The following is a 26882-nucleotide window of genomic DNA, read 5'->3' on the forward strand; positions in this document are numbered from 1 at the left end:
AACTGTGAGATACTAAATTTATATTGTTTAAGGCCACTACATTGTGATAATTTGTAACAACAGCAATAGGAAACTAATATAACTAAGAAGGGCAGAACCAGGATTTGAACTAAGTTGAAGATTTGAGCTCCAGAGCTTATGCATCACAAGGCATTTTGCTTTTATGCTGACTTGGATTTTGGTGTTCTGTACACACAAACAGATCTGAGCCAGTCCATTGCCTACTTATTACACATGGCATTTTTTTTCTGGAAATTTCATAATCATGGAGGCTATGAGCAGGAGGAGGGGGGCATTGATGACTTAGATTCAGAGTTAGAAGTATAATGGGATTACCAAAGGTATTTCATCTCATCTGTGTTTCTGAGGCTTGAATTCCCTCCACAGTATTCTTGTCAAGTGGTCATCCAGCCCTATTTGCACACCTCCAGTGACTGGAATTGCACATCTCCTATAGAAAGTCATGCCATTTTAAAGCAACTCTAATTGTTCGGAATTTCTACTTTAGGTTGACCAAAAATTGTCTTCCTTGTAACTGCCATTACTGTTACAATCCTGTTATTTGAAGGCACATGGAATTAGTTTTCATTGATTCTGAACTGGGAGGAATGTTATTAAACTGCATGACCTCTAAAATCCTTTTTAACTCTTAAGATTCAAGTCTGGCTCCTACCCAAGACATTAATACCAGTCTTGTAGGTTTGCTGTGAGGACTGGAGATAATGTCCATAAAATATTCAGCGTTCCAAGGAGCTTCATAAATGGTGATGATGACAGTGATGAACATAATGACAACAACTATGACAGTTTCACAAATCTGAAGACAGCTCTCTCGTCTTTTACAGAGTCTTTTAATCACCAAGCTAAATTCCCCTCCCTAAATCCCAGTGCCTTCAAATGCCCATGACACAAAATTGTGTCAAGTACTGCACCCTCCTCTCCTTTAAATTTGCTCCAGTTTGACAATATGCCTCAAGTTGTGATACAGAAAACTGAGTCTAGACTTCAGTGTGAAATAACTTCATGGTCTTTTGCTTTCCTAATACCCAGTTAGAATAAGACTAGTTATAATGAAGTGAGTAGAATAGAGGCTATTGAATAAGAGAATAGGACTGTACAGACTATAGTAGAGGGGACTTAGGGGACTTGGGACTTTAAGATAAGAGGAAGGCAGTCGTGATTTGGATCAGGAAGGATTAGTAAAGAAGAAGATCCAGATTGTCAAGAAGGTATGGAATGAGTTGAGTGGTAGGGATTCAAAGACAAATTTCACTTGCTTCACAGTTTTGTCCTTGGCATATGACTTTAGCCAATATGAGCATTTCAACTGGAGGTATCAAAGCAACAAAACTGTTGCAAAATTTGCTGTCAACAAAGAGGAGAGGTTGAACCTTGCAATGGGAACATCTGTTTTCATAGATTTTCACTTGTCTAAAATCAATTTTAAAAAACTTGGCTCACAACTTGAACCACCTGTAACATATTGGTCTGATTGGTCTGGCCACCTCTTCTTTTGATAACCAAGAATTCTTCCATTTTCCCACTAGAACTCAGTATGCACTTGAACATAGTCATTGACTCCAGTCATACTCCAATCATACTTGAGACAGTACCTGACTGTCTCAAATATTCTTTAATCTTCCTAATAGATATTATTAATCATGAAATACTGGCTTCTACCACGTTTAATATGACCACTTGACAATGTCCAGTGAATCAAATCTTTTAGATAAAGTCATAAATTGGATTTACTTTTGATTATGAATACTACACAATCATATCCATTGAAGGACCTCAAATTCTAACTAATGAGCTTACATCAAGAAGTTAATAGGTAGTCATAAAATGACTTGCACCTATAGATCATTCTTGATCAAACTTTCCCTTCCTTCAAATCAGGTGAGGAGAAAAATACCTAACCACCTTTTTGTTCATTTTTATTCCTCATCCTTTTTACAGACTGTAGTAATAATTTGTGATTAGCTAAATCAACAGCTATGATGAAAATTATTTTTAAAATACCCATTATTCTTACAACAATCCACTAATCTAAGAATATCATAAATTACCTCCATAAGAACATCCACAATGAAATAAAATGAACAGACTAAATTTGACTGAAATAAGGTTAATAGGGTTTACTTGTGGTAGGAAAAAGTCATCTGAGGCCTGAGAGTGAAAGATTTTCAAGATTTTTAGCTAAAAAAGTTAACCATTATTAAAATGAACCTGACAGTTTGCTTCATGTGATGCTCTTGCTAGCTAAACTAGATGTTCTAATCACTGAGTTTATACCAGGACAAAGAATAAATATTAATCACTAGAGACAGAGATTTAAGAGTAATCAGTTCTATAATTTGAACAAATAATGTTCCAATGATGCCAACAGCATTTCTGTGCGAAATAGATCCCATGACAACTAAAATCCTAAATCTAAGATTGAGGTTGCTTCTCAGCATCTTGCACATTCTGCCCCAATTCTAAAGGGCTGGGAGAACAATCAAAAAGGAGTAATTGAGCCTCCAATATGTGAGGGGCCCTGTGCTAAATGCTGTAGGGAATCGAAGAAATTTATAATTCAAGGAGGTTAGGAAGATCTAGTTGGCTGGATCAGTGATGAACCTTCATATCTCATCTGTACTCACTCATAGGTGAGTACAGGGACAAAATAAAATCATGGACCAAACATAGGTCAAGGGTCACCCAACAGGTCAGTCTAAGCCAAGGGACATCCAGGAAGCAAGGTTAGGGTAAACTGGGAGTATGAGTCAGAGTAACATTCATTACTTTATTTACCAAACACTAATTTCTGTACTGAATTGTGTCCCACCCCAAATCCATATGTTGAAGGTCTGAACTCTAATGTGATGCTATCTGGAGATGGATCCTTTGAGAGGCAGTTAGGTTTAAATGAGGTCATGAGAATGGGGCCTTCACGATGGGATTTAAAAAGAGATCAGAGAGCTTGCTCCTTCTCTGTGTCTGTGACCACACAAGGAAGAGTCCTGTGAGCACATAGTGAGATGGCGGCCACTTGCAAGCCAAGAAAGAGGCCTCAGAATGAAACCCATTTTGATCTTGAACTTTCCAGCTTGCAGAACAGTGAGAAATACATTTCTGTTGTTTAAACCATTCAGTCTATGACATTACGTTATGGCAGTCCAAGCTAAGACATTAATTAAGTACCTACTATCTCCCAACACCATGCTAAGCATGAGGAGAACAAAGACAAATACAGTACAGTCTCTGCTTTCCAAAGCTGGGGAGGCTGGGAACAAATAATGATGGCCATGTGCTCACTACCATAACAGAGGGAACTCAGTGGGGGAGCTCAGAACTGCCAAGATAGACCAGGGAAGCCTTCCTGAAAAAAAGAGATAATTAAGTAGGATCCTTAAGGATGGGCAGGAGTCTGCCTGGCGCTCAAGAGGTTCGAGTGAAGTAAGAGCATTCAGGCAAAGGGAACAGCCTGTGCAAGAGAGCAACGGGGCTGGAGGGAAACGGCGAGCACTGGATTTCATGGCTTCTAGACCACACAGTTTTTCACATTTTAATATCTCAGAAGTTGGGGTATATCTTACAATTGATGACAAGTCATAGTTTAGTTGACAGTATTTTCCCCCCCCTTTCTTAGTGGAACATAAAATAATGGTGTAGCTTACAACCAATGGTGCATTAGATTTGGTGAAGTACGGTTGTTCATTTTTAGCTTGAGCACACAGAGGCATGGTAAAGAGGAGGAGATCAGAAATGCAGCAGGGCTCATATCTAGAAGAACTTTGCTCTTTGTCCTCTAAGAGCTGGATTCCTTTGAAGGGTTTTAAGTATCTGTGCATCAGACCACTCCTGAGGCAGAACGACATTTAGAAGGCTAATGACATATACTGTCCTGACAAGAATTAAGTGGCCTGATCTGAAGATGCAGCACTGGCAATAAAGAGAGAAGATAAGTTTAAAAGCTATTTTGAAGGTCAAATCAACAAAGATCTGTGACATACTGAATGGAGAGCATGGGAGTAAGGTATTTAGGATGACTCCTGGGCTTCTGATCTGGGGAGCTTGAAGGATGGAGGTATTGGTCATCAAGGTGGGCCATAGAAAATGAGGAATGTGTCCAAGAGGAGGAAGAGGAAGCATATTGGGGTTGTGGTGCCTGTGTAAAATACACAGATGGAGATACAAATTGGTGTTAGAAATGTGGGCGCAAAGTTAGAAGAAAATCAATACAGATGCTACAGTTTTGAGGGTCACTGAATACACTATATGAATTTTAGCAGCAGCCATGGGCATGGTTGAGCTTGTCCAAGAAGAGAATATTGGATGCATTGAATGAAAGAAGGAAGGGCTGATGATGAAATTAGGCAAAATCCAAAACTAAAGAAGCAGATAGAAGGTAGTTTACCCATTCCCCTCCCAATGCTGTATTTTGCATAAAAATCTATAAAATCTATAAACAACACCATTTCTGGGAAATGACCCCAGACATCTCTCTGTTTACTTTTATCAGCTTGATTTTGCTTTCGGTCTTCTAGTTTATAAATTACTGGTTCTGTACTACAGCTTTAGGAGTAGGATAGGGTTAAAAAACAGGAAAACAAAAAACAAAAGGAAGCCTTAATGGCAATGTAAGAGGGTCATATGGGCAGTAAAATTCAGAGGTCAAGAGCAGCCAAAATGGGGACTTCCCTGGTGGTCCAGTGGTAAAGAATCGCCTTACAATGCAGGGGATGCGGGTTCAATCCCTGTTCGGGGAACTAAGATCCCACATGCGGTGGGGCAACTAAGCCCGTGCTCCACAACTACTGAGCTCGCGCACCTCAACCAGAGAACCTGTGTGCCGCAAACTACAGAGCCCACGCGCTGTGGACCCTACACACCACAACTACGGAGCCCACACGCCCTGGAGCCTGCGCACCACAGCTAGAAAGAAGCCTGCGTGCCGCAACTAAAGATCCCACATGCCACAACAAAGATCCCCCGTGCCGCAACTAAGACCCGATGCAGCCAAAAATAAATTAAATAAATAAATAAATAATAAATAAATCTTAAAAAAAAAAAAAAAAAAAGAGCAGGCAAAACGAAGATTCCAGCAAATATAAGACAGGTGGCAAGATTCATGGTTTGTAAGCCTAAAGATAAGGTCTTTTAATCTGGGTCCTGTTCAGGAACTGGGAGGTTGAAAAGGATCCCCATTTTTTTCTAGCCGTCACAGAGTTGGATGAGTAAATGAATTCAGCATCTTCAGTGTCCTTCTCACCTTGATTATGCTCATGCTTTTCAGTCTCCCACGTAGCATCGTCTAACGGGAAGAATAAGGACTCTAGAGCCAGCAAGATCTGGGTTCAAATTTTGGCTAGGCTACATATTAGCTGTGTGGCCTTGGAAAAATTAATTAATCACTTTAAGTCTCAATATTCCCATCTGTAAAATGAGGAAATCTACTTCTCATGGTTGTTGTATAAAATGAGTGCTCAGTATTTGGAGATTATTACCAGTAATATTTGAACTCAAATAAAATCATCTTTATTGCCAACATTCGAGTCCAAGGAGCCTACCTTCTTACTGCCATTTCTGCATTTATTAGATGTCTGCTGCCCTAATGCAGTTTTTAAGAAACTGCTGGTTTTTCAATGACTGTATTATGAGCTGTGAGGGATAAAAGATGCAGGAACCCCCATTTCTGCCCTCAAGGAATTTAAAATCTATTAAGGTATAAGATACAGAACTTTAAAAAATAATAAACAAAACAATATTTACATGTTCGGAAATATGTGAATGCATAAAACAATGCATGGAAAGACACATCAAACTGGTAATAGTAATTATTTAGGAGTGGATTTTGGGATTAGGAGAGTTTATTGTACTGTCCAAATTTTACAGAATGAGAATGGATTAAAAATTAAATAGAATGAGAGAGCCAGGAAAAAGAAACAATAACTAGTAGTAAATGTAGCAACATAAAGAAAAAAGAGGTCCCTTTAGCCAGTGCCACAGGCATTACTGGCTGGGATCACAGTAGGAACAATGGCCAAGGGCTGGGACTGCCCAAATGAGTTTAGGAGACCATGAAGACAGACCATTTGAGTAAAGGCAGAGTGGGAGAGAAGCTTGGAGTACTAAATTGATGCCAAGTAATGGAGGGGAGTTGAATGCTAAAATATTTGGATTTTCAGTGCCCAAATTAAGCACATTCCAGAACTGTTATGAAGCCTTCAGTCTCTCTCTCCCACTTCATAATTAATACTGAATTCCAATCAAATCTTAGACAATTTCAGCTAAGCCATTGGGGCTAGTCACAAGCAAGAAAAGTCCAGCCTTAACATGCTGCCATTGTGAGTTCATAGGCACTGGGGAGCCATTGAAGGTTCTTGAGCAGCAGAAAAATCATGTGTTAGTAGTATCTGTCTATAGAAAAAAAAAAAAAGTGCTCCAGTTGGGGCATTGTTGTGAGATAAATACAGCTAAATACAGCTTTGTTTAAAGTTTATCTTTCCCTCACACCTGCCATGCTGTGAAGGAGAGTCTGTTTGGTGTTTGTTTTGTCTGATTCACCACCCACTGAATTATTCTGTCATGAGTGTAGCAGCTTCAAGAGTTAGGGTAAAGGCACAGACTACAGTGAGTTCCAGATTCTATGTGACCTTGATCAACTCAGTCTGAGCTGTTTAATTTGTATTCAAGAGATGTGACAAGATTCTGTTTTTTAAAGGTGACAATGGGTCACCTAGTATTCTAGACTCAATGTGAATAAACTGTAAAAATTCACTTCCATATCTGTGTGTCTAAGGTGTTTTGTGTGTAAAATACTTGTGTGGTATATTCCTTTTATTACTTCTATAAATAAAACTGTATTCTTACTGTCTCAAAGAGTTCATATTACTCATATTTGAAATCTCTGAGTTTTCAGTATTAAAACTAAATTTTCTTGGGTGTTAGAGAGTTTTTTACACCCAAGCTTGTCCAAGCACATTTTTTCCTGGCCCAAATGCAAGCACCAGATGATGTCTGACAGGATCTCAGCTGGGGTTCACCACTGAATTGAATGAGAGACATTTAGTGCCACTGCAAGGGCACCAGATACTGTGGTTTAGTTTCCTACACTGGACAAAGGGTTGATAGGGAAAAAAACCAAAACACAAAAAAACACAATGTAGACTGGCCCCAAGAAGATAACTTAAATGAGATGTGCCCTGTTAGAGACTGGCTCAAATAAGTACTTGATACTTCCCTCAAACTTCAGGGACTTCTACAACTCCAGATTTCTTCCCATTCTCTCTCTTCATTTTATGTTAATTATTGTAGTATTCACTCTGTGCCAGACACTGTTCTAAACATTTTATCTACATGTATAATCATACAGGGTATGTACTATTATTTCCACATTTTAAAATTGGGAAACTGAGGCACAGAGGATCAAGTAACACGTCCAAGGTAACACAGACTAATTAGGGTCAAAGTCGTCATTCAAATGCTGGTGGTTCAATTCCAAGGACCGTGGCTCTGGCCACCATGCTGTCCTACTGCTTGAATTTTATACAATGAGAATGTGTATGTATTTGGGGATCTCCTTATCTTCACCCATAGCCATATCCTTTCGAGGCTAGACTCTCCTCATTTGATACTAATCCAGTTCTTTCCAGCTCCTTCAGTCCCTCTTCTCAGAGGCTCCTTTCCCACATATATGCTCAGTTGAGCTCCATTCTTAGAAAGCAAAATTACTAAGGCGCTCTCTCTTCCCTTTCTTCACCGCCAAACTTCTTGGAACATTCATCTGAATTATTCCTCGTAGACACTTGAACACCTTGCAGTCAGGTTTCTATTTTGAGGCTCTACTGCAAACACTTTCTCAGAAGCCACCTAAGGCCCCGTAATTACCACCATCTTGTGGCTTCTTTGCAACTCCTTTGCCAAACATCTCTGCTGGTTTGACTCTGTGGACCATGCTCTCCTTGCAAATCCCCTGCTCCCTTGAGGGTTACGACACCGTGACCTCTTGCTGATGCTCTTTCCTCCCAATTCTCTCTCGCCTCCTGTGCTCACCTAGCACTCCTGGCCCGCTTGCCCATGAGTGGGTGTTCTCCGAGAGCCTTCCTCTGCTCTCCCCTCCTGTTTGCTGCACCTGCTTCCCTTGATGATCTTGTCCACATCCACAACTTAAATGATTACCTCCCTCTGCATCTCTATTTCTAGTTCCAGCTCCCTCTGACATCTACATCTGCATTTCCAACTCCATCTGGAGGCTCAATATGTTGCAAAGTAAACCCAGGTGTATCCCCCAGAACTCTCCTTCCACCTGGTAGGGCCTCACTATCGATTGAATACCTCTAGGATCAATGCAATTTTAATTCTGCCTTTAAGAACTATCAGTTAAAATGGTGACTCATTGCTAATAGCTCCCTATTAATGTAAAATAAAATTAATAAGGAACATGAAGTATAAATATGAATCAGATGGAGAAAGAAAGAACAGTTCATATTTTATATTGGCTGTATTATGACTAACCAGGACACACTTTCATATACTGTTGATGTATTCATTCCTTTCCCTGTCCATGGTTTCAAAAGAGCCATCATATTTTACCCTATTCTGTAAATTCCACAGATTCTTAGATTGTCCCCAGGATTCTTCAGATGAAAGTTTAGGGGCTCTTCCCTTTCAAACAGCACACTTGAGACTGTTTTCTCTCCTTTGATTAAGATCATGTATAATGGATCAGAACCTTGACTCCAGCAACACTACAGCTTAGCAGCAAACTAGAAGAAACTGGAAACTGTTAAGTATCATCTCTTTTGGGGTTTCCCTGGTGGCGCAGTGGTTAAGAATCCGCCTGTCAATGCAGGGGACACGGGTTCGAGCCCTGGTCCGGGAAGATCCCACATGCCGCAGAGCAACTAAGCCCGTGCGCCACAGGTACTGAGCCTGTGCTCTAGAGCCCGCGAGCCACAACTACTAAGCCCACGTGCCACAACTACTGAGCCCACGTGCCACAACTACTGAAGCCTGCACATCTAGAGCCTGTGCTCCACAACAAGAGAAGCCACCGCAATGAGAAGCCCATGCACCACAATGAAGAGTAGCCCCTGCTCACCGCAACTAGAGAAAGCCCGCACGCAGCAACGAAGACCCAACGCAGCCACAGATAAATAAATAAATTTATTAAAAAAAAGAAAAAGAATCATCTCTTTTGGCACAACAGAAAGCCATAGAACACAATTGGAAAGAGATCTTTAGGCAAACGAAACTCATCCAAAACAGACAGTAGATTAACCTCTTTGTTAAGATTTCCAAGAATGGACACATGTCCTTCCTTGGTAACTCATTCCTGCAATTAAAGAATTGTTACAGACTCTCAGAACTAAGAGTAAGAGGCATAAATTGCCTGCAGAGATATTTAAATGTGTTTTGGTCTCATGTCCAAAGGATCTGTTTCAGAGCAATTGAGCCAAGCTGGCCCGTGTATCCTCTCCCTGATTAAGCAAAGAATGATGATGTTTCTGTGGGCATGTTCTGAGGAAGCTCTGCATGTTCTGTTGACCCTGCAACACAGACCAGGGAACAGACCATCCTGAGGGCAGGATGAGTCATAAGTCCTGGCACATAGTGAGTCCATTAACTCTGTGAGTGAGAGAGCAAGCACAATACAAGAGGAGCAGGGCAGGAAGGGCCAAAGGAAGGGGCTCAGGAATAATTCAGGTTATCAGACATTATCCTGAAGGGCACTGGGATGATAGGGACACTGAAGGGGTTAACAAACAAGTGGATGGGGAACCTGGTCGGTAAATGAAGACTCTCTCAAGTGGGCAGGCTCTAATTAACCTTTTAATATTTCCCTTCATGGCATCACTCTTTGTGACACAAACCCTCACAACCCTGTCCCCAGGCCTTCCTCCACAGTGGAGAAAACCAGACTGTGTGGAGCCCTGCCTCTCATTACTGCTTTTACCTAATTTGCATGTGGTTTTTCTGATTATACTGTTCTTGCCATAAGATGGAGTCTTTGCCAGGGAAACCAGTAACGGAGTTTGCACAGCATCTTGACTGGGATCTTTATCTCATTTGGTCAGTGTTTGGCTCAGTTCTTGGCCACCCTCACTTCTGTGTAAATCATCACATAGGTTTGCCTATTGTCTCACCTTTTTCTCTCTCTTTCTCTTTATATGCATTTAACTCTGTTTTTCTCCTCGTTAAGGGTGGTCTCTTCTCACTTCCTATAGATTATCCCTCTAAGCAAGGTTGCCCAGTGTACAAATGTCTTGCCCATAGTGGGCGTTTAACAAACATTTCGTGAATGAAAGAAAGAATGACTACCCTAATCATACCATCAGTTATGTCTATACTCTTGCTGCTTACTTTCTCAGCAAGCGTCAGATCAATCCCTCATTGTTGGCCAACTTTTCACAGGGAGGGCTTGGGTTCTAAATCTCTGTAAACATAATAGAGATTTTCTGCTTTTTCATTTCTCCCTCCCCCAACCCCTGACCAAATTCAACATTCAGGAAACTCATACTGGAAGATGACAGGCCCTTTCCTAGACTCTGTCTTCCAGAATTGCTTCCAGGAAACAGAGCTGTGCCCAGCCTCTGGATGCCCAGGGTATGTCTGTCTTTCTAAGAGGAGGTCAAGTCAATTTGGTAGTCTGAGTTCTCACCTCCAGAAGCCTGACTCTACTGGCTTATTCACAGATACATGGCCTGTTTTCCTCAATATATCACAGCCTGGAGCACGGCGGAAGGTCACAAGAAATAGGCAAGAGGAATAGTTAACAATTCTAGACAGAGTTTCCCAAGACCTACCGGCATGAAGTTGCAGAGTAAAGAGCAGACACCTCCTGGGGGTCATCCTTGGGGATCAGCAGCCCCTATGTCTGACCTCTGGTCAAGGCTCCTACTAGACCTCAGCAGAGAACCTGAATTCTCACCCCTGATCTATCACCAACCAGCAGTGTGATCCAGGATGAACAGACCCTGGGTCTGTTTCTTCTTCTGTGAAATGAGCACAAATATAATTTTCCCACTAAGACATAGAATTTCTGTGAAAACCAAAATGACACAAAATCAGAGCCTGTTTTAAATGAAGCAACAGAGGTTATAAAAGGAAAATGATTTGTCCAAACTTCTACAGCTTTTTTCAGAGTCCCACCCAACCTAAACTCCCAGCTTCAACTGTTCTGAGGGCCCCAGACTCCCAGCTGCTTCCACTGCTCCATGCTGTAGGTGAAAACACTGGGGAAATGATAATGTGCTGGGTTTGATATATTACTATTTTTGTTATTATTATTATTTATAATCCATATAAAGATTGTTGAGAGTTCTTGTCCTATAATAGTATGGCTGATTTATATGCTCTCATCTTCCTTAAAAATAGAAATGACAAAATTTAATCATTACAAAATCAAATTTTTACACTTCCGGCTTTATCTTTTGGTATCAGACAAAATAACAACAAAAAACTTTCCTCTCAGGTTTTGAAGCCTGTTTCCTCCCTCCATAGCTCCACCTGTGTGTAGACACTGTGGTTCCAAGGAGACTCATATCTGTTTAAAAATAGAAAGTACCACCTACCTTCTCCCCACCCAAAATCCTTCATGGACTTTGGCCTGAGTCCATTGAAGAATGGGCAAAGAGTAAAGATGGAATTCTTTGGTGGCAGTTGTGCAGGGTGATCCAAAAGGTGAAAAAAAATCTGCCAGCAGTTTTCCAGGGCTTGCACAATTATTAAAATGAGAAAACAAAGGGCGGTGGGGTGGGGGGGACAAAACATCTGGCGATGATAAGCTAACTCAGGAATTAAAAAAAAAACAAAAAAAAACTGTTGTCCAGAAAGGAGCATAGCACTTCAAAACAGATGTTTTGCTTGAAATTTTCCAGAATGGAACAAATGAGAGAGGAGAAGCAAGACCAAGAACTGGAGCACAGACACTGGCCCTCCAAGAGTTAATGTGCATTTTGAACATGCACAGGCCCTTCATTTTTCACTTCCAAATTCTATCCCTTCAAAACTCCCTTATTTGTCCATGCCACATCCCCAGGTGCAGGGAGAGGTGTGCTTAGTAGCCAACTCCAGAAAAAAGAGCACACCTATGGAAAACAACAAGCCAAAGGCAAGTCTCCTTTGATAAGAAAATGATTCCAGGTGGGGGAAGGAGGGAAGAGCTAAATAGAACCGATGGCGCCCCCTGGAATAACCAAGTTACAAACACAACTCAGGAACCAAGTTGGAGATCCAAAAGTAGGAAAAGTGGTTGAAGTTCCCTGCTCCTTTCTATTATCTAACCTGGGAGTTAAGCATGTGCACTGGAGTAAAAGTTGTGAAAGTCACAGACCAAAGTGTCACTGAAGATAAGATAAGGAACAACATGCAGAGCTGCAACATTAACCTACAGCCGAAGGAGGCACTGTGTGCGGTACAGGAGTGTTCACAGTGAAGGGTTTTGAAAGCTCAGAACAGGACTAAACAAGTCATAAATGATCTTTTTCCTTCCAGTTTTATTGAAATATAATTAACATACAGCACTGTATACATGTTTAAAATGTACAGCAATAATGATTTGACTTACATACATCATGAAATGATTATCACAGTAAGTTTAGTGAACATCCATCATCTCATATATTGATAGATACAAAATTAAAGAAGTAGAAAAAAAGTTTTTCCTTGTGAGAACTCTTAGGATATACTCTCTTAACAACTTTCATATATAACATACAGCAGAATTAATTATATTTATTATGTCATAAATTACATCTCTAGTACTTATTTATCTTATAACTGGGAATTTGTACCTTTTGACTGCCTTCATCCAATTCCCTCTCCCCCCAGTCCTCTGCCCATGGTAACCACAAATCTGATCTCTTTCTCTATGAGTTTGTTTGCTTGTTTGTCTTCAAAGTATAATTGACCTTCAACACTATGTTAGTTCCTGTTATACAACATAGTGGTTTAATACTTCTATACATTTTAAAATGATTACCATGATAAGTCTAGTTACAATATATCACCATACAAAGTTTTTACATAGTTACTGACTATATTCCCCACATTGTACATTTCATACCTGTGACATTTATTTTGCAACTGGAATTTTGTACCTGTTAATCTCCCTCACCTATTTCTCTCCTCCTCCACCCCCATCCCCATCCCCTCTGGCAAGCACCTGTTTATTCTCTGTATCTGTATCTCTGTTTCTGTTTTGTTATGTTTGTTCATTTGTTTTGTTTTTTAGATTCCACACGTAATTGAAATCATACAATATTTATCTTTCCCTGTTTGACTCATTTCACTAGGCATAATACCCTCTAGGTCCATCCATGTTGTTGCAAATGGCAAGATTTCATTATTTTTTTATGGCTGAGTAATATTCCATTGTGTATATATGGCATTTAGGTTGCTTCCATATCTTGGCTATTGTAAATAATGCTGCAGTGAACATATGGGTGCATATATATTTTTGAATTAGTGTCTTTGTTTTCTTTGGATAAATGCCCAGGAGTGGTATTGCTGGATCATATGGTAGTTTCTATTTTAAATTTTTTGAAGAATCTCCATACTGTTTTCCATAGTGGCTACACTAATTTACATTCTCATCAAAAGTGTATTAGGGTTCCCTTTTCTCCACCTCCTTGCCAACACTTACTTGTTGCCTTTTTAATAATAGCCATTCTGACAGGTGTGAGGTGATATCTCATTGTGATTATGATTTGCATTTCCTTGATGATTAGTGATGTTGAGCATCTTTTCATGTGCCTGTCAGCCATCTGTATGTCTTCTTCGGAAAAATGGCCATTCAGATCCTCTGCCCATTTTTTAAAAATTGGGTTGTATGGGTTTTTTTATGTTGAGTTATATGAGTTCTTTGTATATTTTGGATATTAACCCCTTATTGATATATCATTTTGCAAATATCTTCTCCCATCCAGTAGGTAGCCTTTTAGTTTTGTTGATAGCATCTTTCACTGTGCAAAAGCTTTTTAGTTTGAGGCAGTCCCATTTGTTTTTTCTTTGCTTTTGTTTCCCTTGCCTGAGGAGACATATCCAAAAAAATATCACTAAGACCGATGTCAAAGAGCTTCCTGCCTATGTTTTCTTCTAGAAGTTTTATGGTTTCAGGTCTTCATTTAAGTCTTTAATCCATTTTGAATTGATTTTTGTGCATGGTGTGAGAGAGTAGTCCAGTTTAATTCTTTTGCATGTAGTTGTCCAGTTTTCCCAACACCCTTTATTGAAGAGGCTGTTTTTCCCCCATTGTGTATTCTTGCTTCCTTTATGATAGATTAATTGCCCATGTAAATGTGGGTTCATTTCTGGGCTCTCTATTCTGTTCCATTGATCTATGTGTCTTTGTACCAGTACCATACTGTTTTGATTACTGCAGCTTTGTAGTACAGTTTGAAATCAGGGAGCATGATACTTCCAGCTTTGTTCTTCTTTCCCAAGATTGTTTTAACTATTCAGGATCTTTTGTTTTTCCATACAAATTTTAGAATTATTTGTTCTAGTTCTGTGAAAAATGCCATTGGTATTTTGATAGGGATTGCACTGAATCTGTAGATAGCCTTGCATCATATGGTCATTTAGGCAATAGTAATTATTCCAATCCATGAACACAGTATGTGTTGTGAATGATTTTAAGACAGTCATGGCTACAGTATAACAATATTTCTATTCAAGCATCCTTTAGCACCATGCAGCTGTGGGAAAACTTAATTGACCTGACCATGTTTTCTTATACAGTTACTAAGGCAAGTCTTTCATGTTCCAGTAAACATGTGACTCCAGACTAGCACTGTCCAAGAGAGATATAATGGGAGTCACATATGGAATTTAAACTTTTCTAGTAGCCACATTTTTCAAAAGGTAAAAAAAAAAAGCAGTGTATTGTATTTAACATGATATATCCAAAATATTAACATTTCAACATGTAATCAACAAAAAAAATTAAATATTTTACTTTCTTTCTTGCACTAAGCCTTCAAAATTTGGTATTATTCACTTACAGCACATCTCAGTTTGGACTAGCTACATGTCAAGAGCTCAGTAGCCACATGTGACTAGTGACTGCCACATCTAAACTGTCTAGCACAGATCTAAACTGTCACCAGTTTGACATAATGATTTTCCTTTAACCTATTATTTTTTGAAAACTGTACCTTAACCTTATTGCAAGAACTGCTGACAGTGTTTCATCTAACCTATCACAGAACATAATACATATCTTCAGTTGAAGCAAAAATAAATTTTACAGAACAATGAAAATTTGGTGGCACTCCTATTAAAGAGTCACAGTATGTCAGTGTGTCCTGACATACCTATTAGGAACCACTGGTATAGTGAGGGAAGGAGGGGTTGAGGAGGAAACAAAATGTTTCTAAAAAAAGATTCAACCCCAGATTATCAGAATGTCTCTTTGATGTCTTCAATAATAAATTGTCAACCTAAAGCACTTTGGAGCATCTGGTTCAACCTCCTTCATTTAATAGAAATAGAGACCCAGAAAAGTTAGTGTCTGGTTCAAGGTCAGCAAGAAGCTAGTGCCAGGACTTAATGTCTAATAGAACATTGAGGGTTTAATTTAGATCAGGAGAGTTAAAGGATCAGGAAACTATATAAATGTATAATATATGTTACGTGTGTATAATTATACACGTTTTAGGCTTATTTTAAAAGTATGAAGGCAGAGTGCAGGGTGATTTAAATAACCTTCATCTGAAACTGTTTTATATTTTCATCACCAAGATGTTTTAAGACTATTCATTGTTATTATGTTTTCTGTGTAAATAATATTTGCTTTAGAGTTTAGAAATGCCCCTATGTTGAAAAAAAAAACAACTAAATTAACTATGGACATAGAGGTTGAAGGAAAGTGCTTTTGCCTCCTGGTAGAATAATTCACAATTTTGAACAACAGCCAAAACACTTAAAGAACATGCATTTGCATTCTGCATTTAATGTAACAAACAACAACAGAAAACATAATTTAGACACACTTCCCCTTATTAATTTGCTTTTCTGAAGTCAGTTGTAAATATGTTGATTCCCCTCTCTCCCTTTGTTTTTCTCCTGGGATGGTGCCTAACCACAGTGAGGCCGTAATTGGAGAACATAGAAGGATTGATTTGAAAATGTCACGAATGTTGTTAATAAACTCCCATTGACATAAAAGATTCATTAATTTATTCTGCAGGCAATCAAGTTCACCATATTGTAGAGAATGAAACTAAATGGCTGAAAAGACAGATAAAATACATTTTTGATTATTTTAATTTTAAAGTAAAATAGCAAAAAATGTAAATCTCAGGGTTAGAGTTGCCAAAATGCATTAGGCCTTTATGTTTACAACATTTCAGCTAAACAGCTCTGGAAAAAAGTCCTTTGACCACAGAAGAGTTTTCTTTTCACTCCCTAGTTATCTCAATTCACTGCTAAATCTTCAGTTATAATTTAATCTATGCAGATTACAATGACTTTGTTTTAGGGATCTAAATTTTTACAAAAAGGAAATAAACTGCATATTCCTTAAATCACCCAGTCATGGTCAAGTTTATAACTGATATTAAATTGACTTGATTTTCACAGTTGCTTTCAATTAGATCAAAATGGCTCTTTTTGGAATGTACAAAAAACAGAAAGGTACAAAATTCTTTTTAAAGTGGATAAAAAGGTACCCACAACTTCATTAGTTGTATTTTTCCATTGCATACTATTTATTAGAATAGTGCGTCAGTAGCCTTGATCATATATGATCTAGAAGTCAAACTTATACTGAGAAATTTTTTACTTTGCCGTGCAATTCCTCCATTAAAATTTCATTTGTCAACTGAGAAAAATGTGAGTGAGTGCCTCTATGACATACCATGTAGTTAAACTCTGCATGAAATTTATAGTTTGGCTAATGAAGTCACTACAGAATTATGGAAGCTCTTTGTCACGAACTACTTAAAATATAAGATGAAGTTCAAAGATCTTTACATAGCTTGGAATTACTTATTAGAATGTGCTACTTTTACTCTCAGTATCTCAGACAATCAATTACAACTTATCTAGTAGCTGTAGTTAATAGTTAATGCTCATATGCCTTGAGTAAGTGGGTTGTTTTTTTGAGGAAATCAAGGAAAGGAGGCTACATTTTACTTCTGGATGGTTTAGAGCCTGGCTTAGCTGAGAGAAGGGAAATATGGAAGAGACTAGAGTGGGGTTCTGAGATGCACTGAAAGAGGAACCTGAAGCCAGAAATGAGGATGGAATTGGAGCCCTGGGGAAGGCGCATAAATCTTGAGAGGCCTGTGGTTGGAGGGGCTCTAGCTGACTTCTGGAATGCAGAGATCTAATGAGAACCCCTGCCCACTTAAAGGTGACTGATTCAGAAGTCTGCGTGTGGGTGTGACTGAAAAGAGAAGGCCTTTCATTCTTAGCTACAAGGAAAGTCTCTGAACCTTACATTCCTAAAACAATAGTGCATTCACATTTTACCCAAGCAGTGCTCACCATATCATAGGTACCTATTAAATAAAATTCAAAAACCAATTGAGCAAAGCTAAGGGCGTTTGGCACAATTCTAGAGGTGAGTCTGTGCTCACGTGTAGGCCCACACAGGAACAGTTAAACAGTAACTAAGTAAGAATGGGGCAGTCAAAATCAGTAAAACAAGGATCTTCACTTAGACAAATCAGATGTGCACATAGTGACTTGACATGCTTTTCCTAACCGATTTATGCTGGGAGGTAATTTTTCTTTCAGCCAACACAGGTATTCATACATATTCCAATACATTGTACATTCAAAAGAAAACTAAATCTGGCTTAAATCAGTAGTAACACACTAATTACTGAAGAAGTTAGATTCTTTTCTCAAGATACCCAAGAACAATTTCCGAATAAACCAACCACAAAATCTACCACTGCTTTGGTGGTAACTGGCTTCTGAAAATGGCATTTTTACTGGACTGGATGTCACTAAGGACATCCTTCCTCCTTGAAAAACAAATTAGAATTATAGCATATTCCTCTTTAGTCAGCAAGTTATCATTGAATACCTTCTCTATGAATCATCTAGAGGTAATGGGGAGTATTATCTACATGGGAAGACAAGACAAACATATTAATTTAATACATATTTTCTTAATATATATGCAAACCCTACATGGCTGTCCTCCCATGGGAAGACGCTGTTATTGTCGTATACAAACTTTTGAGGTCTAACTCAGCATAGGCTTAGCCCCAAATAGTAAATCCACCTCACTAAGCATTAGCAAGCAATGTAGATTTACTGAAACTTTTGTGAGCACACAGGAAACAGGGTTTTAACTGTATACCACATAGAAAACAACCTCAAGGAGCTCCTTTTTGAACCTTTTTAAAATTTTCTCCCATAGCTTTTTTTAGATACCAGTTACTGGGCCTCCATTTCCCATCAGAACCCATTCCCCAAATCTCTGTTATTGTCCCAAACAATTCAGCTCTAATTCTAAAGTGGTGTGCACTCCAAGACAAAGCAAAAGCTGGTATAATTAACCAAGCCAAAGCTCGCTAGAAGTTAGTTAAGCGACTATATCCCAACATGTCCCTTGGGGTGAGGATGTCATCCCCAACCCAAATGGCTTATCTAATTATTCCCCTAACAAAAACAAACATTTCTGGATCAGGGGATGGGGAGAGAAATTCTCTGCTAAGGAAAAAAAAATGAATTTTCTCCATGTCTTTGCTTTTACAATATGCAAGTCACCATAGCAAGGGCCGTGGAACATATAAACTTGTATAAGACATAGTACGTGGGAGATTTACTAATGATCCATTTATGATCCTCTCTGTGACAGGAAAGCAGGGAGTTCCTGTATATAGGGAATTTCCTATAGAATGTTGTTGTAAGTTACTCAGCTTTGGGAAAGAATATGGAAAAATCAAGGTAAATATGTTTTGGTTTGGAAAGTACTGATTTGACATTAGTGAATCAAATAGATTTTTGTGTTGGTCAATGAGACCTGGCCATAAAAATGTCCCAAATTACTAGTATTTGCCTTCCTAGACAATGTTAAGCAGTTGATCCAATAGCCTAGGTCTAATAACCAATAGGCTAGGTAGGCAGAGTCTATGTTCTGATGAATAGGAGCAGGGAGGTCCAAAAAAGAAAACTGAAGCAGCTACTTGCCTTGTAATATAAGGAATCATATTATGGAAATCTTCCTACTTTGGGTTGAGGTCTTCTAGTCTGTGGCCAATGGGAAACCACTGTTAGTTCATGAAGAGGGAAGTGAAGTGATATAACTGGTTTTTGTGAAGATTACTTTGAAAACTCTCTACAAAATAGCTTAGAAGTAGCAGAGAAAGAAGGCAGGGAGGCCAGGTATGAGGGTCTAGATAGGTAGTATGAGAGAAAGGAATGGACACACAAATGCCGAGAATTGCTTTGAAAAAGTTTCCTAAAAATTGCTGACTGATCAGAATTAGAGGAAGAAGTGAAAAAGGGAAGAGTCAAATACAACTCTGATTTGGATCTCAAGTTACTGAGGTAACAGTAATGGCATTTATAGAAATGGGGAACTTGAGATGAGAGGCCAATCTGAGGTTGGGGTTAGTCAAAATTAGTCAGTCAAGAAACATTTAATACATGCCAATCACTGGGCAAGGTGCCAGGGATACAGGAGCAAGCAAAGTTGACATGATCTTTGTCCTCAAAGAGCTCACAGATGGGGGAAAAGACCAACATTACATAAATGATTAATATAGTTTACATGTAATATAATAGGGGTAATAAATTCTGTAGAAAGAATAACCTACATTTTGTGTGGTAGTTTCAGATTTAGAAATGTTCAAGCCACTTTTTATTTTTGAATGACTACAGAGAGGAGAAAAAGGAGCAAGCAGCAGTCAGGGCTCAGAAATCAGCCTGTATTCATAGCAGCATTATTCACAATAGCCAAAAAGTGGAAGCAACACAGGTGTCTATCAACTAATGAGTACGTAAATAAAATGTAGAACATCCATACAATGGAATATTATTCAATTATAAAAAGGTGTGAGGTTCTTAGTCATGTTATAACATTGGATGAACTTTGAAAAATTATGCTAAGTGAAAGAAGTCAGTCACAAAGCATCACATATTGTATAATTCCATTTATATGAAATGTCCAGAATAGGCAAATCCATCAAGACAGAAAGCCGATTATTGGTTGCCTAGGGCTGGGGGTTGGGAAGATTGAGGAGTGACAGCCAAAAGATATAGGATTTCTTGTCAGGGTGATGAAAATGTACTAAAATTGATTATGGAGATGGATGCACAACTCTGAATATACTCAAAACCATTTAATTTTATACTTCAAATGGATGAATTGTATGGTATGTAGATTATATCACAATAGAGCTGTTTTTTAAATCACCTTGTGTGGTAGAATAAAGAGGTCAGCAATAGGAGAGAAAATGTTTATTAAAAACCCAGGAGTTCATTTTGAGTTCAGTTATATGTAAAGTGGTTAAAAATAGGTACAATTCAGGAACAGTCATTCTCTTCTACACTAACCATGATTTATGGTTTTCTACAATTATCTAAATATTGAGGTTTAAATGTCAGATGGGCAAAGACAAGCTCTGACCTAAAACTATGTAACAACTTTGGATGCTAGAGAACAGAGCATATCACATTTGGTCACACTTAGGACATTTGCTTAGTCACTGAGTTATCTAACCAAACTTCTTAATTTAGCTAAGCTGTAAATTCAGATTCCCCATAACCATTTTACAACATGGTTTCTGAAAAACAAAAATTTTTAGTCCCAATTGTTGTGCTTCATAACTTTCCTTTAACTGAAACTGATTTCCTTCTCAAAGGGAAACCAGTTTTTTTTTTTTTTTTTCATATTTTTCTTTCTCAAAGAGATATTTAAATTTCTTTTTTCTGCCAGGTCTAAGAGCCTAAGTGGGAATCTGATCTAGTCTGGGTGGTCAGGGAATGCTTCCGTAAGGAAGTGACATTTAAATTGTGATCTGTAGGAGTTTGATAGGCAGAGAAAAAAGAAGGAAAAAATGTCAGTCAGAGAGAAAAGCATGTGATTGGATCCTGGAACAGAAGAGATCCTGGTACATGTTGAAAGTTGTGGATATGTTAGAGGTAAGGAACTACCCAAATAGCATTGTCTGGTGGTTGGTTTTAGATACTGGATTAGAGATCAGGATTAAAGAAGAATCTTGAGATGTCATCAAAACAGAAGTAACCACTGAGAAGAAAGAGAGCAGGAAGTAAGAACTGCAACTGGGGAAATGCCCACAACTACAGAGAAAGCTGGGAAGAGGAGCCGCTATGCGAACAATTGGACAGGTAGGAGGGAAATCAGGGAAGAGCAAAGGTACAGGAATGAAAAAGAGGAGACAGTTTCAAGATGGGCACAGTGATCAGTTGTGTCAGATGCTAGAGATATTATTGAAGGGGAATGAAGATCAGAAAAGGCCTGGAATTTGTCAATGTAAGTTCAAGAGACTTTAAATTTTTAAATAATTGTCTAACTCTCCCTCCCCACATTAAGAAATGGATAGAATAGCTGAGAATCAAAAACCCAACACTACATCTCACTACAGGACCAAGAGGATCAAATCATAATGAACCTGACATGCTTCCCCCTACAAAGTGAGTTTTTGTAGTGACGTGTGTTCTAGCTGATACTAATGCAGGGGAAATAAATAAAAAGAGAGCGTATCTTTTGCAGACCTATCCCCCAAAAGCTCAAAGAGTTATTTTGGAGGACAAAATTAGGTTTACCTTGAGAATTTTTTTTAGACTCAAATGAAAACAAAGACTAATTTAGAATCCAGGGGTTGATTTTACCATTTGTTATTTCTTACAGTGGGATTTAGCACAGAAAGTCATTTAACACTGAACAGAAACAGTTGAGTTACTTGTCGATTTTCAATGGCTTTTTTCTTCTGTGTTCATTTATTTATCCTTGCATCAACAATTACTTGAGCCTTACCATATGTAAAGTGAAAGGCTTCACTTCCCTTTGGAAACAGACCTCCGTATTGAGTACAGTATTTCCAGAAACACAAAGAGTCTTCTGATTCAGAGGAAGTGACATGATGGTCTATATTTCAACAGTTCTTTTACAGTGAACTAACAAGACTTTGTGGGATGACACCGTGAAATTGGGCTTTAAACCCATGTGGGGGCTGAGGAGCAGGAGGACAACAATGAGGCTGATCCAGCCAGACCCCTCTGGGTGTTGGATTCGTTTCCTGTTCCTGCTATTACAGATTACCACAAACTTCGTGTCATGAAAGGACACGAATCTATTCTCTTACAGTTCTGGAGACTACGAGCCCAAAATCATTTCACTGAGCTAAAATCAGAGTGTGGGCAGGGATGGTTCCTTCTGGAGGCTCTGGGGGAAAATCTATTTCCTTGCCTTTTCCAGCTTCTGGAGAATGCCTGCACGCCTCGGCTCATGACTTCTTCCTCTCGTCACTACCATCTCTTGCTTTCATTATTACTTCTCCTACTTCCTCCTTTGACCTTCTTGGCTCCCGCATAGAAGGACCCTTGTGATTACATTTAGGGCCCATCCAGGTCAGGCAAGATAATCTCCTCATCTCAAGGTCCTTGACCCAGTCATATTTGTAAGTCTCTTTCACCACACAGTATTCACAGGTTCTGAGAATTAGTTGCAGATGGCTTTGTGGGGCCATTATTCATCCTACCATGGGTGTATTTCCAGTCCTAGATTTCCCTTCTCTGAGAATTACCTCTTCATCCACAACAGGGATGGAACCCTGCAGCCGTGTACTATACCTCTTGGCCAGAGCTATTTGAACCATGAATGAACACTCTCTCCAGTGGATTTATAATTAGGAAACAGAGGCCAGCAAGACCCTGCTGGAGTTACCCAACTCAGCTGCAAAGAGACCCAAAGCCCAGGTGGGATTTTAGCTTTGTGTCAGGGTGACTTTTGAATGCATGTGCTAATTTAACAAGTTGCCTACTATTAAGCTATAAACAGTGAAAGGATGGAAGCCAATTTAATCTGCATTTCAATCTCAGACCTTATTTATCTTGTTTATAAAGTTTAAAGACATTTAGAAAATTTTGCCAACCATTAAAACTTGTCAGTCATTTCTTTCCTTCACTCACAATGTCACAAATGGTTATAAAGAGAACCCAGTGGGGAAATTCAAAGTCAAGATTAATGCCCCACTTATATGTATAAGTAAACTCAGTGGTTCATTTATCAGCTCCCACTAAGTTGCATTAACTGTCTTTCCAGATTATAAATCATTCTTATTAAACCAAAGGCATTTCAGTGGAAAGTTGGGCACTCTAGCCAGGGAGATAACTCACCCTAAATGCTCTTAAGGCAGAGGGGTCTGGATCACCTTCACCCTAAAATCAAAGGTAAGATTCCTTATTATCAGTCATGCATTGTTTCTCCTTCACCAAAAATATTTGATTTCACACGGATGAAATCACTATAATGAAAATTACCAATTCACTTATTTATTTAAAATTCTTCTTAAATGCATTTCTATCCCTCACTGCCTTCCACATTCCACTAAACAAGATTTAACCAAAGACAAAAGTGCTCGCTGAAGAACAATACTTAGCTCTCTTTTTATTTTAAAGGCCAAGAGTTTCTTGGCTCACTGAGGCCCTCATGGTGTGTGGCACAAGACAACAAAAGGTGCTCTGCTTTCTGTAAAGATCTTAACTGCAATGGCTGAGCCCTGGAACCACATTCTAAATTATCCATTGTTCTTTGTAGGCATCCGCTGTGCCCCATCATGTCAGATAACCACAGCTAACATTCTGTAGGCAAACATGGCCCCATTCATTACATCAAGCAGTGAATAATTCATATAGCATGTTTTACCCTGGGCAAAATACACTGACATCAGGAGCATTAAACTGGAGTCATTCAAGGAACAAAATGGTTATTCATGCTTTCAATGTGAACCATTAAATCTTGCCAATTAAGTTAAAGAATGAATTAACTCAATTCTTTGGACATATCACACAAGTCCATAAGAACACAGTTGCACAAGCAAGTTTCTTACTTGGAGTATTCCTACCTGAGAACGGAAATGCCAGTCATTGTGTCAAGCAAGTCTATACTGGTCAGGGGAGGGGAGTGGTGTGGGGGAACCACTGCTTCCTTTGAACTCCCCTTAGAAGAAAATGGTTCCCATTCATCATTTTTGTTTCATCTTGTTCCTACCCTCATCCCCTTACTATTTTGCCACCCACCGTAGCCAAAAGAATGGTTCAAGGGCTGCTGGCTTCTCTCATCAACTAACTTGTGCCTAGTTGGTATTTGTTGGCTATTGCTGACTATGTGTCCACAGTCTGCTTTTTAAAAGAAGGATGAGGGGAATTCCCTGGCAGTCCAGTGGTTAGGACTCCTCGCTTCCATTGCAGGGGGCACGGGTTCGATCCTTGGTAGGGGAAGTAAGATCCTGCAAGCTGCACAGCACGGCCAAAAAAAATTTTTTAATTAAAAAAATAAAATAAAAGAAGGTTGAGAATGGTGGCTACTCAGGCCTTTTAGAATTAATTTTCCAAAGTCAAAGGCACAGTACATTTGATGATTCCTGAAATGGTGCTTCCCTTTGGCCTCCAGTCTCAGCTCTGGCTCCCGATAAGAATGGTCTCCCACAGACACCTGACTTAGCCAAAATTCCTCAGTCGGCCTCTGAGGAGAGTAAATTTTTCTCCAAGAAAAGGAAGGTTTCCAAACTGCGCGCGCGCACACAGATGGGTTTTCCAACCAACTTCCTCCTAGCAGCTGACCCAGCCTTTCTCTCCAGAGACTCTTGGCACCTGCAGTCAAACCCTTTATTGTGAAACTCAGGTTATTGTGTTTAAGGTTTCCAATCAGACTGAAGAAATCTGGAAAAAGAGTAAAGAGAGTGGCAACCAAATACACATAAGAAGGAAATAAATCCCAAGAAAACTCCAGGCTGAAGTATCATAACTGCCATTATTGAGGTGTTCTATAGCATCATGATATTCCCGTTCCTATAACTCCTTCTCCCCAAGTTGCAGGTCTCAGGTGACCAGTAAACCATTGTGAGTTGATATTAGACTTTTAGCATTCATTATAGAGAGAAATTGACGATATGAAAGATGCAGAGGTGGGGAGAGAGAGGACCAACACTGTATATGTCAGCTCATTGAATCCCACCTCTGAGTCTGCATTATTAACATCTGCATTTTATAAATCAGGTTCAGAGGGGTTAAAGGACACATTCAGCTAATAAGTAGTTGAACTGCAATTTGATCCCTAGGGCTTCAAAGTCTGTGCTCTTTCAGCTACCCTACAGTGCTGCAAGATGATGATGTAATCTTTCTCTCTAGGGAAAAATAAAATCCTAAGTAAAATATTTAAGTATTCAAAGCATACACCAAACCTGCCTTTCTCAGCATAACTCTCGCTCTTTTCTTGCATAAACCTTCTCTAGCCAATCAGGTCTCTCACCGTGCCTTGAAACTGCTAGATGTAATTCAAAAGAATTTACAATCTAGCTAAGGAAAATGAATAAAGGAATGAATGGCTAAAATTTTTTTCAGAAAGTGCTGATTTTCACCATGAACCAAACAGTTTTTTTTATCACTGTAAATGTCAGTCTTTCAGTCTTTTAAGACAGAATCAGCATGGAGTCATTTGTTCTTATACAGGTCAACAGACACACCAAGGCCAAAGGTTCTCTTTTTTTTTTTTTAATTGAAGTACAGTTGATTTAGAATATTGTGTTACTTTCAGGTGTACAGCATAGTGATTCAGTCATTTTTTTTTCTGATTATATTCCATTATAGGTTATTATAAGATATCGAATAATTCCCTGTGCTGTACAGTAAAATCCTTGCTGCTTATCTATTTTATGTATAGTAGTTTGTATCTGTTTATCCCATACTCCCAATATGTCCCTTTCCCCCTCCCTCTCACCTTTTGTAACCATAAGTTTGTTTTCTGTGTCTGCAAGTCTTTTTCTGTTTTGTGTATAGATTCATTTGTATTATTTTTTAGATTCCACAATAAGTGATTTCGTATAGTATTTGTCTTTCTCTGTTTGACTTACTTCACTTAGTATAATAGTCTCTAGGTCCATCTATGTTGCTGCAAATGGCAGTATTTCATTCTTTTTATGGCTAAGTAATATTCCAGTGTGTGTGTGAGAGACATCTTCTTAAGCCAATCGTCTGTTGATGGGCACTTGGGTTGTTTCCATGTCTTGGCTCTTGTAAATAGTGCTGCTGTGAACATTGAAGTGCATGTACCTTTTTGAATTAGAGTTTTCTTTTTGTCTGGATATATACCCAGGAGTGGGATTGCAGGATCATATGATAGCTCTATTCTTAGTTTTTTAAGAAACCTCCATACTGTTCTCCATAGTGGCTACACCAATTTACATTCCCACCAACAGTGTAGGAGGGTTCCCTTTTCTCCACACCCTCTCCAGCATTTATTATTTGTAGACTTTTTGATGATGGCCATTCTGACAGTGTGAGGCAATACCTCACTGTGGTTTTGATTTGCATTTCTCTAATCATCAGCGATGTTGAGCATCTTTTTGTTTGCCTGTTGGCCATCTGTATGTCTTCTTTGGAAAAATGCCTATTAGGTTTTCTGCCCATTTTTTAATTGAGTTGTTTGTTTTTTCAATATTAAATTGTGCGAGCTGTTTGTATATTTTGGATATTAACCCCTTGTTGGTTCCATCATTTGCAGATATTTTCTCCCATTTCTGTAGGTTGTCTTTTCATTTTGTTGATGGTCTTCTTTGCTGTGCAAAAGCTTTTAAGTTTGATTAGGTACCATTTGTCTATTTTTGCCTTGCAAAGTTTATTTCTTCACACTTTTCAGTTTCCACTCTTCTCCTCTCTGGCTCTTCCACCCTTTATCTAGTTCTGGA

General features: G+C 38.9%; 1 protein-coding gene and 1 long non-coding RNA gene across 3 annotated transcripts in view; both read left to right on the forward strand.

Annotated features, from left to right (window-relative positions):
• LOC309635807 (uncharacterized protein) overlaps window positions 1-26882 on the forward strand; it is a 447043-nt gene that overhangs the window by 263206 nt on the left and 156955 nt on the right. The gene's annotated exons all lie outside the window — the stretch shown is intronic.
• On the forward strand, window positions 775-26876 carry LOC309635821. Its single transcript, XR_014249043.1, has 3 exons — window positions 775-4361; window positions 4828-21303; window positions 22739-26876. It is a non-coding gene; the product is annotated as an uncharacterized lncRNA (long non-coding RNA).

The sequence above is a fragment of the Balaenoptera borealis genome (genome assembly GCF_965194805.1).
Source record: "Balaenoptera borealis genome assembly, chromosome: 10".
Lineage (NCBI taxonomy): Eukaryota > Metazoa > Chordata > Mammalia > Artiodactyla > Balaenopteridae > Balaenoptera > Balaenoptera borealis.